This window comes from Callithrix jacchus, chromosome 13, assembly GCF_049354715.1.
Source record: "Callithrix jacchus isolate 240 chromosome 13, calJac240_pri, whole genome shotgun sequence".
Lineage (NCBI taxonomy): Eukaryota > Metazoa > Chordata > Mammalia > Primates > Cebidae > Callithrix > Callithrix jacchus.
This window is the reverse complement of record NC_133514.1, coordinates 115,281,823-115,295,546: the sequence shown is the minus strand read 5'-3', so window position 1 is coordinate 115,295,546 and position 13,724 is coordinate 115,281,823. Positions and strand designations below refer to the sequence as shown.

The 13,724-nt window shown below is 37.1% G+C and overlaps 1 protein-coding gene across 5 annotated transcripts in view; it reads left to right on the top strand.

Moving 5' to 3' along the window:
* The window catches only part of NETO1 (neuropilin and tolloid like 1), a 123,409-nt gene that overhangs the window by 33,618 nt on the left and 76,067 nt on the right, over positions 1-13,724 (top strand). The gene's annotated exons all lie outside the window — the stretch shown is intronic.

Genomic DNA, 13,724 nt, shown 5'->3' with positions numbered 1-13,724 from the left:
TTTTCATTGAGTGTTAAGAATATGAAGAGCATTAGAGGAGCCACTTACATAGCCTTCTAAAAAATGTAATGAATTTTAGAAACAGAAGCCTGAATTATAGTCTATATAAATTATGAGACAATTTTTTGTAAAGTCTGTCTGTTCAGAAAACATGATGATGATTAATTTGTGTATAAATCTGTGTGTTCATTACACTGCTATATCATACATGTGAAAATACGCATATAAACCTCAACACTATAAAGTTCGGTACTAAAAAGTGAATTGTAATAAACCACACTTCAGTCTATCCATTAATAACAGCCTGTATAAATGAGAGCAGCAGGCAGAATAAATCAGGTTAGTCTAGTCACACATCAATCCCTTGGATGACACTAAGAAGCCAGAAAATGTTGTGTAACAGGACTTAGACACATCAACTACCAGATGTTACCTAGAAGCTCAAGAGACAGAGTTGTAAGATCTGCTTATTGCAATGTATGGGTTAATAAAATCTAAAGAGGACTACTTGGCTATGTTTTAATTATTTTGCAGTATTATTTAGAAGTGGTTCTTCCAGAGAGATAAACATAGGTAAATGAAATCCGTAGTGTTTATATCACTGAGAAAAACAAACAAACAAACAAAATCTTGATCTACATGAATGTAATGCACATTTCTCTAATTTCAGACCAGAGACCTATTAACTATTATGAATAATAAGGTGTTTCCCAAAATATTTGAGTCATATTGAATTTTTCAGAGTGTTGTTGTAGAACTTTTAAATCAATTTTAGGGGGAATTTTTTTATTCTACATTTAAGAATTACAAAGCATTTTATATGACATCTAATTATAAGGATTAGAAAATTTAGGAAATTGGAAATTTAGCAGGAATTTTAAATATATCAGTAAATTCATCTATCAGTTATTCATTTACTAACATGCTAAGTACTAGTAAATACTAATAAAACAAACATGAAATTCAGATCCTATTTATATTCTACATAGAGAGACAGGAAGTACAGTGTGATTTTGTCATAAAGATAAATACATCATTTTAAGGAAGGAAGGTGGCTTTAACTCAAACTATGCCACAATATAGAACAGCACTTTCAAGGCATAACACCAAAGCTTATATTGAAGCACTTAGAAGTGTTAGCTAAGAAGAAGGCATGACAGGGGACTTCCCAACTGTATGACTATAATACCCAATGACAAATATCAGTATTGCTTTTCCACCAGAAAAATTGTAAGTTATTTGGTTTGAGCGAAACAAAAGCTTTGCACAGAAACATAATGAGGGATATTTTTGGAAAAGTTATCCCAAAATGTATGTTAGTGTTTTGTATGCCAATCTAATTGAGTGTAGTCTTGATACAATGAAGCCGCCAAAATATTTTATCTATGAAAGTTACCACATTTGAGATGTGGAAGCACCATGGATCACAAGATAGAAAGTAAATTGGGAGAGGGTGGAACTGATGAGCTGAGAAGCAGTAAAAGATGTCGGGATGAGTTAAAGTACTCGAGGTAGCACTGAATATGCGCAGGGAGATACGGCTTCAGAATCAGAGATGTTAAAATTTATAACATGTTGTCTGATTGTGTGAGAGAAGAGACAGTGAGTTATACTGCTACATCTTTCATTTGAGATACCTTTGAGATATGGAAGTGGAGTAACCCAGTGCCTTTTACCTGATATGCCAGACTGTAATTCTATGAAGAAACAGATCATGTTAATGCATTGCTGTGGCTTCCGTTGGTGAATAGGATTTTACATGATAAGAGGATGTGGTCTGTGGATTCAGATGTGTTGGGTATTGGCATGGAGGTGGTGGTACAAATCATGGATGTGGATGGTCTTGTTTGGCTAAGAAATCCCAAGAAGGATAAAGACAGCATATCTGAGTAGGTTTGCTGGCAAGGGAATAGATGGGCTGTTTGAGGAGCCAGAAAGAAATACTGAAATGGCTGGCCAGCAGGGCATTCAGAAGTAAAAGGTAGTGGGGTTAGGGGTCTTGAAAACCAAGAGGAAGAGACATATTTAAGTCAAATTTGCTTGTGATGTGTAAAATATCAATAAGATTGTTATTTTATCTTATCAATAAGATTTTGCAGTCAGAAGGCATAATTGATAACCCTATCAAGTACAGTTTTTCATATAGTGCTACCCAAAAACTCATTGTGCAGAGAAGAAAATGGGGGACACAAACCGAACAATTGGAGCTTGTAAGTGTAGAATCCTTTGGAAACCTTTTCCATGAAAGGAAACTTGTGATGAAGGGATTAAGAAAGAGGAGATGGTGAATTTGAGGGAAAATGTAAAGTCAAAGTGGGGGTGGTTAAAGTGCATTTTTTGTCGCTTCTTTATGCAAGACTCAGTTCTACTAGGAAGCAGGCTTATACAGATTTTCTTATGCTTTGTCTGTACCTGGAGCAATCCATCCCTTCCCCACCACTTCCTACCTCCACACTGAAAGCTGCTCCTGAAAAATTCTGGCAGTCTTCTGTATTACATCTGTTCATTGAGGAATTGTAAGCCAACCCTCAGCCCTTATGATCATTGTTTTTGCCATTTTTATTTGTTTTTTGGACTTCTTATTTAGATGCCCTGGTCCCTTTCAGTGCCCAGCAAAGGTGATCCCACAAAAATTTTCTGAAAACACATGTGGCGCTACTGATGTCGCTGAAGTTCTGGTCTCCCTGCCAACCTGTTTCTGGGGCTTGGACGCTGTCCAGGGTGCTGAATGTGTGGCTGCAGTCTCAACAGCCCTTGCCAATTTCGTTAGCACCATGCCCACTCTTGCAAGCCGGCACCAAGATAGCACTGCTGTTCCTGTCTCCTGGGAAGCCTGCTTCCTTCCCTGTGTCGCTGCTTCCTCTACACTGTGGACGGCTTATCTGCATGATCCTACACGATGCTAAATCCAAATAGGTCTATTAGTACCCTTTTATTATATTTCATCCACATAGGTAGAGCTGGGCCTGAATTGAGGCTCTCCCAGACATACACACTATGATCCACTCTAAATCCCTTTATCTTGAACCTTTATTTGTACAATCAAGAATCTGTCTCTCTTTTTGTGAGTAAAGTTTATTATTTTCTCCTGTGGATACACTGTGAATATATTCAGAAGTGGGTCAACCTACTTGGGTCAGTCCTAGGGTAATGCAGTTTTGTCTGAAGCCAGAAGAAGATGGTATTCATACTTATATTTGGTATGTGGCCTTTAGAGCCACACTAAGAGGATAGAACAAGAAAGCAAGAGCAGCTCTGTCTTATGCACCCAGCTTTGAACACCAGTGTCAACACTGTACTCCCTTCACTTAAGAGGTGCCCCCCAAAATTATTATGTTACTTAGAGTTTTTTCTATTCTTATTATTCCATATTCTTTCAGGTTTTTTTTTTTTTGGCAAAGGAGCAGAGCTTGTATTCTAAAAAGTAAACATATATTTGGGGTAAACCAAGCATGGAACTATTTTAACAGCTACTGTAGAACCTAATTTGATATACATTTAAATTTCACAGTGTTCAGATAATGCCAGGTGTGTCCAGGTAAAGGTGCTAAGATTGTAAAATTGCTATCATAGCAGTAATGTTAATAATGATACATAATGTCATAATAAGATTCACTAACTGTTTGGAGTGTTTTAGATATTTTTGTCCCTTTATTCATCCACAAAACAGCTGAGAACTGTTTTTAGCTTCTTAAGTTCATTAAGAAAATCAAGATTGAGATTCTGATTGTTCTATAGATCAGCTGTAGGAGAGTTTGCATTTTTAATATTGAACCTTAAATTTCATGAGTAAGGTGGATGGTACGATGATTCATTTACTTAGATATTGTCTAATGCCTTGCACCACCATTTAATTCTATGTCTTTTAAAATATCTTTTTCAATCCATTTTTTAATAATGATTATGTTTTTCAATTTCTAAGTGAAATTTATTATTTTTATGTATAATTTCTAATATAAATTGTATAATAATAAGAATTGTAGAGTGTTCTTTTTTCCCGTTTCATTTGATCACCAAAATGGCTGATCTTTCTTGCATTTGAGACTGTCCAGGGGTAATTTTCTTTCTTAAGATTCTTTTTTATAACGGTTCTCTTGGAGATAAAATTCTCCAGTGTTTGCTTATTCTCTAAATATCTTCATTTCTCTGTCAACTGTAAGAAATAATTTTGCTGAGTGACAATTCTAGGTTGACAGGTGTTTTCTCCCAGCTCTTAGTAGACATTATTTGACTGTCTGTTGGCTTTCATTTCTGCTGTTGAAATTTCTGCAGTCATCTTAACTGTCATTTCCTTTAATTGGCATGGCTTTTCTTTCTGTGGCTTCAAGATTTTATCTTTATCTTCTGTGTTGAGCAATTCTAGTGCCTTGTGTCTAGGTATGGATTTCCTTTTGTTTATTTTTTAATAGAATATATTATACATTCTAGAACAGTGACTTCTAATTTTTAATCCTTTGTTAAAAAATGTAGCTACTATTTCTTTAAATAATGCCAATTTTCAATGTAGTTTTAAAAATATTTTAATGAAAATTTCACCTTTACTCTCTTTTTGTAATTTCTTACTGTATTGCATTTTTGCAAACGTTTCTTTTCAAAACAATGCACATATATCTACAGAAAGTATTCTGTGTTTAATAATTGCAAACTCCAAGACCCACTCTATGTTGTTTCTGACAGCTCTCATATGTGATAATGTTGCTTCTCTGTTTTGTGAGCTCTTGATTTGCATTTTAAATTTGTTATGAGGAACAATTTTGGAAAATTTCCTGCAAATACAGCTTGTTCTGTTTCCGCAAGTAGAAAATGATAACCACTAACCAAAGGCACTTCAACATACCTCATAAGTTTTGATGCAGAAAAGACCCCTAGACCCAGCTTCCTTTGGAGTTCTTTTCCAAAGTTCAACGTTTTCACAGAAATGTTGCTACAGGAGTCATAGGTCAGAGCCGCTGTCCCTTTCAACATGCCCAAGCAATGAGGACAATTTCCGGCAATATTTTTTTTCCTTCTTTTTGAGACAGGGTCTCACTTTGGTTGCCAAGGCTGCCTCTGGGTCTCAGCTGATTCTCTCCCTTCAGCCTCCCAAGTAACTGGGACTATAAGTGGATCTCACCATGACCAGCCAATTTTTTGTATTTTTAGTAGGGAGGCAGTTTTGCCATGTTGCCCTGGACAGTTTCCTGCAATCTTGTTTCTAAAATTTCCTCCTGCTTTGGACCTGGCTCCTTACCGTGGGTTCCAGATACTGGACTGCAGGTCCCTCCAATCCAGGCTACAACCCTATGGAGGGGCTCCACGTATGGTCATATGGTTGTTTGGTGCTGGAGGGTCATTCTTCCACTGCTGAGTGCAGGGAGGCCTGGACTGTAGAAGGACTCTGGATGGGGCAGCATGTGCGTTTAGCTTCTCAGAAACTCACGGTCACTCATGTTGCATAAAGTCCTCAGTTGTTTTCAAGTAACTGTTTTACTGTGAATATACTGAACATACAGAATAAACATAGGGAGTAAACATACAATTTGGCAAACCCACTACTGAGACTTTGAAAATGTTAAAAGGTTGATATTAAACCAGGTAACTTACAGATTTGAAAAAAAAAAAACACATTGAATATGACTGGACAGTGCTCTGGGAAACTTTGGGCAGACCCAGTTTGCCCCCATTTCTCATTGTAGTTTTCAAGAATAACAGTAGAAGGTGGTGGGAGTGCAACATCCTGAGATAATGGAGACTAGCCAGAACAGCCTGGAACTGTTGCAGCCCCACCCCAGACATGGATTGATCTTCAATGCTTTAGCTCAGTGTGGCTTGCTTCACCCAAGATGTAAAGCCCAGGCTCCGAGGCTTCCCAGGGTCCTTCAGCTGTGGCAAAATAGGGCACATGCAAATAAGATTCTAGTCATGTCAGGCAGTTTCCTGAGCCATGGGGGACCACACACCCTAGGCTTCTATTGTCCCTCTACGTCTGTGTGTTTGTAATCAACTGTCTCCAAGGAATTTGTCCCTTCATGCTTCTGTGTTTGTAATCAATTCTATGTAACTTGTTTTTGAAAGTGTTACTGGATTCAGAAAACTTGATAACCAACAGTCAGTGAACCTGCCTCAGAGAAACATAGAAATATAGTCCATAGTTTCCAAGCCATCAGAGAATTAAAAGGAAATACAGAAATCTTTATTAATCAAATAGAAGGCAAGGAAAGGGAAAAAACGGAACTGTGAAAAAAAAGAGGTATAAGAAAAACGCAGAATATGAGGGCCAAAATAACTAATAAATACAAAAAGAATAAATCTACAAATTAAAAAAACATGAGAAAAGGAATACATTGAGGAAAAAAAATCCCAGTAATATAGTACTTATAAGAAACATTTCAACATGTTGAGATTAAAATATACATACACATATGTAGGAAGGTTGAAACTTTTAAATGTGAAAGATAGGTGTTAAGAAAGCTACTAAAAGCTAAGCTAATATCAGACCAATTATAATTTAAGATAAATCATTAATAATAATGGAGTAACTGCACAATGGTGCATTACTCCATTATTATTAATTTAAGAAAATTTTTAAATAACAAGGAGTAAGGTACCAAAAATGTTCCCTTAAATATTTTAATTAAAACCATATTTAAAACAAGAACCGAGCAAACCACAATAATTATGGAACACTTGTCATTTCTCTAAGTGTACAAGTAAGTTATATGAAATACTTTAAAAAGATAATAAGTATATTTGGCCTAATAAATATGTTTACAACTCTGCACTCAATAAAGGAAGTATATGTGGTTTATAAGAATGCACAAATTATATGCAAAATTTCAATCACATATGTCACACAAAAAAAATCTCAACACCTACTAAATAATATAGTGTTTTAAATCACATTTTATTTTATTAAACGGGATAAATGAAAAGCTTGTTGAAAATCCTAAGCAATTGAAAACTCAAAATTTCACTTTTAAGGATCACATGGCTACAAGGAAAAACTAAGATGAACATAACAAAATAGAGTTTTCTGCTAAGTAAAGTATTAACAAAGATTTGTGAACACATATTTTGGCCTGCACACACAGTAGCTGTTAGAACTTAAACACAGTTCTTAATAAATAAGGAAAGTATTGAAGATTTAGGTATGTTCAAAAGTGAGAAAAGCAATAATAGATTAAATGTTTTTAAAAATAGAGTTATAAAGAGTATATAGATGAAAGAAGAAATTAATGAAATGAAATGAAGAAACTCAAAATAATAATAAAATACAGTATTTTATAAAGAATTAATAAAAATTTATCCAGAAATAAAGACAGTAAAAATAAATAACATTAATGAAATTACAATATATGAGTACAGTTAGACTGTAAAGGGTTATCAACAATTTTTGCCAATATATTTGAAAAATTAAAATAGGCCAATGTGTAGGAAAGCAGAATTCTCAAAATCACTTCAGAAGAAATAGCAAATCTGCGTCTGCTATTATTTGATGAAGCAGAAATCTATGATACTTCAGGTGATATGGAAAGCCCCAGGTGAGGGCTCCGTGATGTCCCATTCCAGCCTTAGAGTTTTTGCTGATTGTTTTTCTTTAAAAAGTCACTGCCTTGTCTTCTTCAGGACCAACTCTTGCCAGTCGTATATTATAACATCACATCCTAAATTGCGACAGTTCATTTTATCTCCTCTGTTCAGGATTTATCTTCCTTGTCTATTGTAATTGACATATGAGTCCATGGCTATAGATTTCTTACGTTATTTTAATTTCTACCAGAATAGTTTATAAATTCTAGTGTTCTATTATTCTAAAACCAAGAGGAAATTTCATATTTAATCCCAAATCTCTGTATTTTTTAATTTTAATTTTTGTTTGTTTGAGATGGAGTCCCGCTCTGTCATGCTGGAGTGCAGTGGCATGATCTCAGCTTACTGCAACCTCCGCCTCCAAGGGTTCAAGGGATTCTGGTGCCTCGTCACACGCCATCACACTCAGCTAACTTTTTCTTCTTGTATTTTTAGTAGAGACGAGGTTTTGCCATGTTGGCCAGGCTGTTCTCAAACTCATAACCTCAAGGTGATCCATCCACCTCTGCCACTCAAAGTGCTAGGATTATAGGCGTGAGCCACTGTTCCTGGCCTTCAAGTCTCTTTTACAGCAATTCAACGAGCTCTTCTAGTCTCAAAAAGTGAAATAAATGTTTGGGAACTATTCTCATGTGTCGATATTCTCAACAGTTAATGGGTATTTCCCAGAACACTTTCTGTTGTTCCAAAGGGACTTTTAATTCTACTGTACTATGAACACAGAGTCAGATAATTATAAATTCAGTTGGAGATGATGATTGTGGCTCACGAATGTATTACAAGAAGATAAACACAGACATAGAATGCCGTGGAAAGAAGACTGGAAATGAAGTTACCTGCAGCCAAGCTCCAGCAGAGGATTTGCGCGTAGCAGTCGTTTAGGAATTATTCGATAAGTACCCATTAAATTCAGAAATTCTCAGAGCTGTATTTACTGAGACCAAAACAAAAAAATCCCCGATTCTCCAAGTGTGTATGTAATCCATCAGAAATTGTGGATGAGTAAGCATGATTACTTTAGTAAAAAGTGCTACAATACAGACATGCAGTTGTACGGTAAATCGAACTCTTGTTCCCAACACTCTTTTCCACAGAGCAGCCAGAGTGATGTTTGGAAAAAGCAAGTCAGGCCAAGTCACTTCTTTATAAACCCCTCCAGAGGTTTTTCAAGTTGTCCTGTTGTTCTCGGACATTGCACCTCAAGAGCCGGTGAGCTTCTCTTCTGCATAGGGGCAGAGAGTAGACATTTGAGTCTCTGTGCCCACGTGTGCCTGTGGCAACTGCTGGGCTCCATCTTTGTATCAGGAAGTCAGAAATGAGTGCCCGTAGATGTGTTCCCCTGAAACTTAATGGACACAAACATGGAATTTTAGATTCTTTTCTCATGTCACCAAATATCCTTCTTTTGGCTATTTAAAAAAATCTATTGAAAAAGATAAATAACATTTTTATAGCTCATCAAGTGATACAGAATCAGGGAGTGGGTGGAAGCTTCTGACCTTGGCTCTGCATGACCCACTCTGCCCCACACCTCCATCCTTTTAACTCCTGTCTTCTCATACCACCTCAGCCACTCTGGGCTCACTGATGTCCCTTTGTTGAACACCTTGAGGTCTTGAAACATCCTCTGACTGGCAAACTCTTCCCCTTGTTCTCAGGCTGGTTCTCCCTCTTCCCTTAGGTCCATCACGTGATCACAGAAGCCTTCTCTGCCCTCTCTGCCTTTCCCTGCTCCACTCATATAAGAGTTACCTCTTTCCTACCTCACCTACCTACTGCTTACCTACTACCTAGTGCTTCCTTAATCCTAGTTAATTTTCCCAAAGCACTCATTGCTTATCACTACATGATATTTTTTAATACTATCTATCAACCACCAGACTACTAATGCCATGAGGTTAGGAATTTTTTTTTTAAATATCTCATCCTCAGCATCTAGCATAATGTCTGGAATATGGGAAGCAGTCAATAAATATTTATTAAGCGATAAAAGGATGGGAAGGACATGAAAGAAGTCGGAAGACTGTGTCTAACCATGAGCAGGGGTATGAGGAGGGCTCTTTGGGTTTGTGTATCCTGTAGAGTAATGTAAGCTCTTAAGAAGTCAAAACATACAGAGATGCTTGAAGACAATTTTAAGTCTCCCAACCTTTTTGTACTCCCACTCGTTTGAGACACTGTAGCAATTTGGTAGGTAAATATTCACACTGTTCTTTGTGCTCAATAGATAAGAGTGCAATATAAATAGACACAGGTATATGCCCCTCCCCACACCCTCTGTTTTTCTCTTTTTTTATTTTGGAGGATTTATTGCTACTGCTTCTGCTGTTCCTGTTTTTTACAGAAATATGATTATATGTACACACTTAACATTTTATAAACAAGATTACAGAACAGCGTCTATGGCAAGTGAAGTCTTTGGCTTTTATTCCCATGACAATCCACATTTTGTTTGGAAAACAGAAAAATAATTGTTCTGTGTTTTATAATTACAAGATGCACAAAACCCCAGAATAGAAAGTGTCATTCTCTTTTATATCTAAAATAATTTTCTCAACTCTGAGCTCTCAATTTTGCTTGGCAGTAGGAAAGTTAAACTTATCTAGCAAATTATCCCCTTTTTCAAAATCAGATGTAAGCTTTGGTGAATTGGGTTCTTTGAAACTGCCCCTGAAAATGGCTTCCACTTTCTGCTCCACCTCCCCAGGTCCTGTGGGGGGACAGGACGGTGGCAGTGCTCCTGACCTGTCCTCCTTGTTATCTGTTCTTGTCTGACCTGTGGCCTGGTGTCGCCCAGTGCCTGCTCTCCCGGGCAGCACGTTGGACCATCTGCAGCTTCCTGGCTTGGGGATCCCATGGGGAGTCAGGCTTCTCCCCCAGTACAACTGCCTGCCTTGTTGCCAGCTGTCCCTCTGAGCCCACCCCTTCCCAGCCTCTCCAGCCTCTGAGACTTCAGCCCTAGTTAAGCTCCCAGATAAGTGCTGCCATCCTTTCTGTATCAGTGGATCACACACAAATTCCCCTGCAGCTGTGAGGAAAAGTCAGGGATGATGTGAGACCTTTGCTTCTCCCTCTTCACAGAAGCCTCCAGGGCTATATCAAGTCCCAGGCAACTGTGGCAGTGGCGTGCTTGGAAAAAATGGCCTCGAGCATCACACCCCAGAGAGGGATTAAGATGTCAGCTTCTCTGCATTGCAGTGGCCCCACTCCCACCACCAAAGGGCAGCTTTTGAAAATTAACAGAAAGCCAAGTATTTAACCTAGGTGAGTAGTGAGGAACACATGTCATGAATGCCCCAAGCTTTACCCATTGTGGTTCTTTTATGTTACATTTTAGAAAGACATTCTAATCGGTCAGACTGTGGCCTCTAGAATAAGGTTACCTGTATTCATACTTTAACTTTGCTACCTGCTTGCTGTGTGACCTTTACCAATTTTATTAGTCACCCAAAGTCTCACACTCTTCATTCAACTCTAAAAATTGGAATGATAGCCACACTACCCAATGAGTGTTGTTTTGAGATTAATGAGATCATCAGGGTTAATATTTCTGACAGAGGTCTTGGCATACTTACTAAGTAGTGCATGATTCTTCTGGAGAGGATTCCCATTTTCCTATTTATATAAAGAAAACAATGCTTAGAAGAAAAAAAAAAACTGCTTCAGGAGACAGAAAACAGGGCTAAGGAGAGGACAAGAGGTAATTTGTCAGGCTGCAGAGGCTGTTCCAGGATTAGGAAGCTGAAAGAGCTATTTCCAGAGCAAGAGATGGGAGGAAGAGATATGCAGGGGTACATGTGAAGGCCTTTGTGCCTTCTGTGGTCAAGATTAATTAGTAGATTATCTATTTGTCTATCAGTCTGTCTGTCTGTCTATCTGTCTGTCAATCACGTATCATCAGTCTGTATCTATCTATCTATCTATCTATCTATCTATCTATCTATCTACCTACCTACCTATCATCAATCTATCTATCTATCTAGAGATTCTTTATGAGAAATTGGCTCACACAATTGCAGAGATCGAGAAGACCAAAGACTTGCCGGTGTTAAGCTGGAGGCCCAAAAGTGTAGTTCTACTCAGCAAATCAGCCAACTCAAGACCCAGGAAGAGTCAGTTTTTCAGTTGGAACCCAAAGGCATGAAAAGACCCATATCATTGCTCAAGCAAGGAGGGAAGAGGTGTTCTCTCTTAGTCATTTTGTTCTAGCCAGGTCTTCAGTTGAATGGATGACACTCATTCCTCTCAGAGAAGGCCACTTACTTCCCTGAGCCCACTAATTCTCACTAATTCAAATGTTAATCTCATCCAGAGGCACCAGAGTAACTTTTGGGTACAGGTCCAGAACCCCCACCGCACCCCCCTGCAGTGGCCTAGTCAAGTTGATGCATTAAATTAACCCTTTTAAGTTTTCAAAGCTGTAACGAAGAAGTCTGATGGCTGTTGGAAAACAGCTCCAATAGCTGGAGAGTCAATGGGCTAGAGTGGAGAGGGGAAGAGTTTGGTGGAATAGTTATGTAAAGGTAACAAAGGAGAATACACAACTGTATATGTCATCATTGATTTTGCTTTCCACTCTGAATGGTTTCCAACATGTGAATCTCTTTGTTTAATTGCTCTAAATCGGGGTAACTTGAAATCAGTTGAAACTTTAGAAACGTGCTTATAAATTGTATCTGCATATGTTTTTTGTTGGTCTTTCCAAAAACAAGCAAAGTAAAAGTCATTTATCCTCCTCTCATTGTCTATATATAAATTAAATGAACATGAAGGGACTATCCATGTGTCAAAAGACCATTTAAAAATTTGTTAGGGTACCTTATGAATTTGAAATTTCTCATTGTATGGCTTCCATACAAAACACGTTCTTCATTTCTTTGTGGTACAAAAGCAAAATGGGAACCGTTTGATCTTCCCGGTGCCAGATGAGTGCTGTCTGCATGTTTGATTTTGTATTGCGTGCATCTCTCACCAGCAACACGAATTTAGAAACAAATTGAGCTAATAGAAAGTAGGTCTTTGTTTAATGCCTGAATGTAATATCCTGGCATTAGAGGGTTTTCCACTTCAAATATAATTTAAAAGTATATTACTCATTTAAAAAGTATATTACTCATTTAAAAAGTATATATTTTTCACTTTTGCTAAGTTGTACTTAGAACGTTCTCTACCTTTAGTGTTTCTTTTTGCGTTTAGTACTATTTTTTGGTATTTTTGTCACTATGTGAAAAATTTAGACAGTTTTCAATCAGAAATTTCAGGAGAAGAATTTTATACATGCAAATCCAAAGATGAAGTTGCAATTATATTACAAGTTTTCATGCTATTAAATATTTCAAATCAAAGTTTCTTTAAATGCAGATTTCTTTACATACTTTAGTGTTGGCATTATTAGAATTAATTAAATGCTTGATGACTAGGGGAAAACTTAGGAATGTTATGAAGCTATCTCATGTTGAAATAAATCTGGTAATCAATGTCAAATATTTTTGAAATCATAGAATTATCTAATTATAAAATACAAATTGTTCTTAGATTTTCAGCAATTATAGGGCTCTTTAGACGCCCATCCTTTTTTTGTACCACAAGGAATAGCAAATATACTTAAAGGTTTGCTGTCAGTATATATACATACCATTCCAGTGAAACGTGGTACAGTTTTCCTCGATAATTAATTAGGTGGCAGCACTCCCTTATCCTGGATGTGATGCCACAAAACAGTCAGAGGCTGTGACCGTCCATCTAAACTAAGGTGGAAGGAAGTTTGGGAGAGGAAGAGAGACAGAGAAAAACAGAAGACAGTAAGACAGACAGGAGTTGGGAAAGGAGGAGGGATAAAAGGGACGAAGACACGACTTAGATTCACCATGGCTTTGTACGTCAATGTTACATTAAAAAAAAATAAATGAAAGGTCAGCTCTGTAGAGTTTCTTATTCAAAAACATATTTAGGTGAAATTTGTGGAAAAACGTGATACATTATAAACATGTGTTTTAGGGGTAGAATACACATATACACCTAACTACATTTTCATTTTGATATATTTAGCTAATTTTTAATTTTTTGTGTTGTTAAAATTGGAATACCATACATATACTTGCCATAGAACTATTGTGTGCGTTTTAAAAGAACATATTGCTTGTTTCTTTACTTGA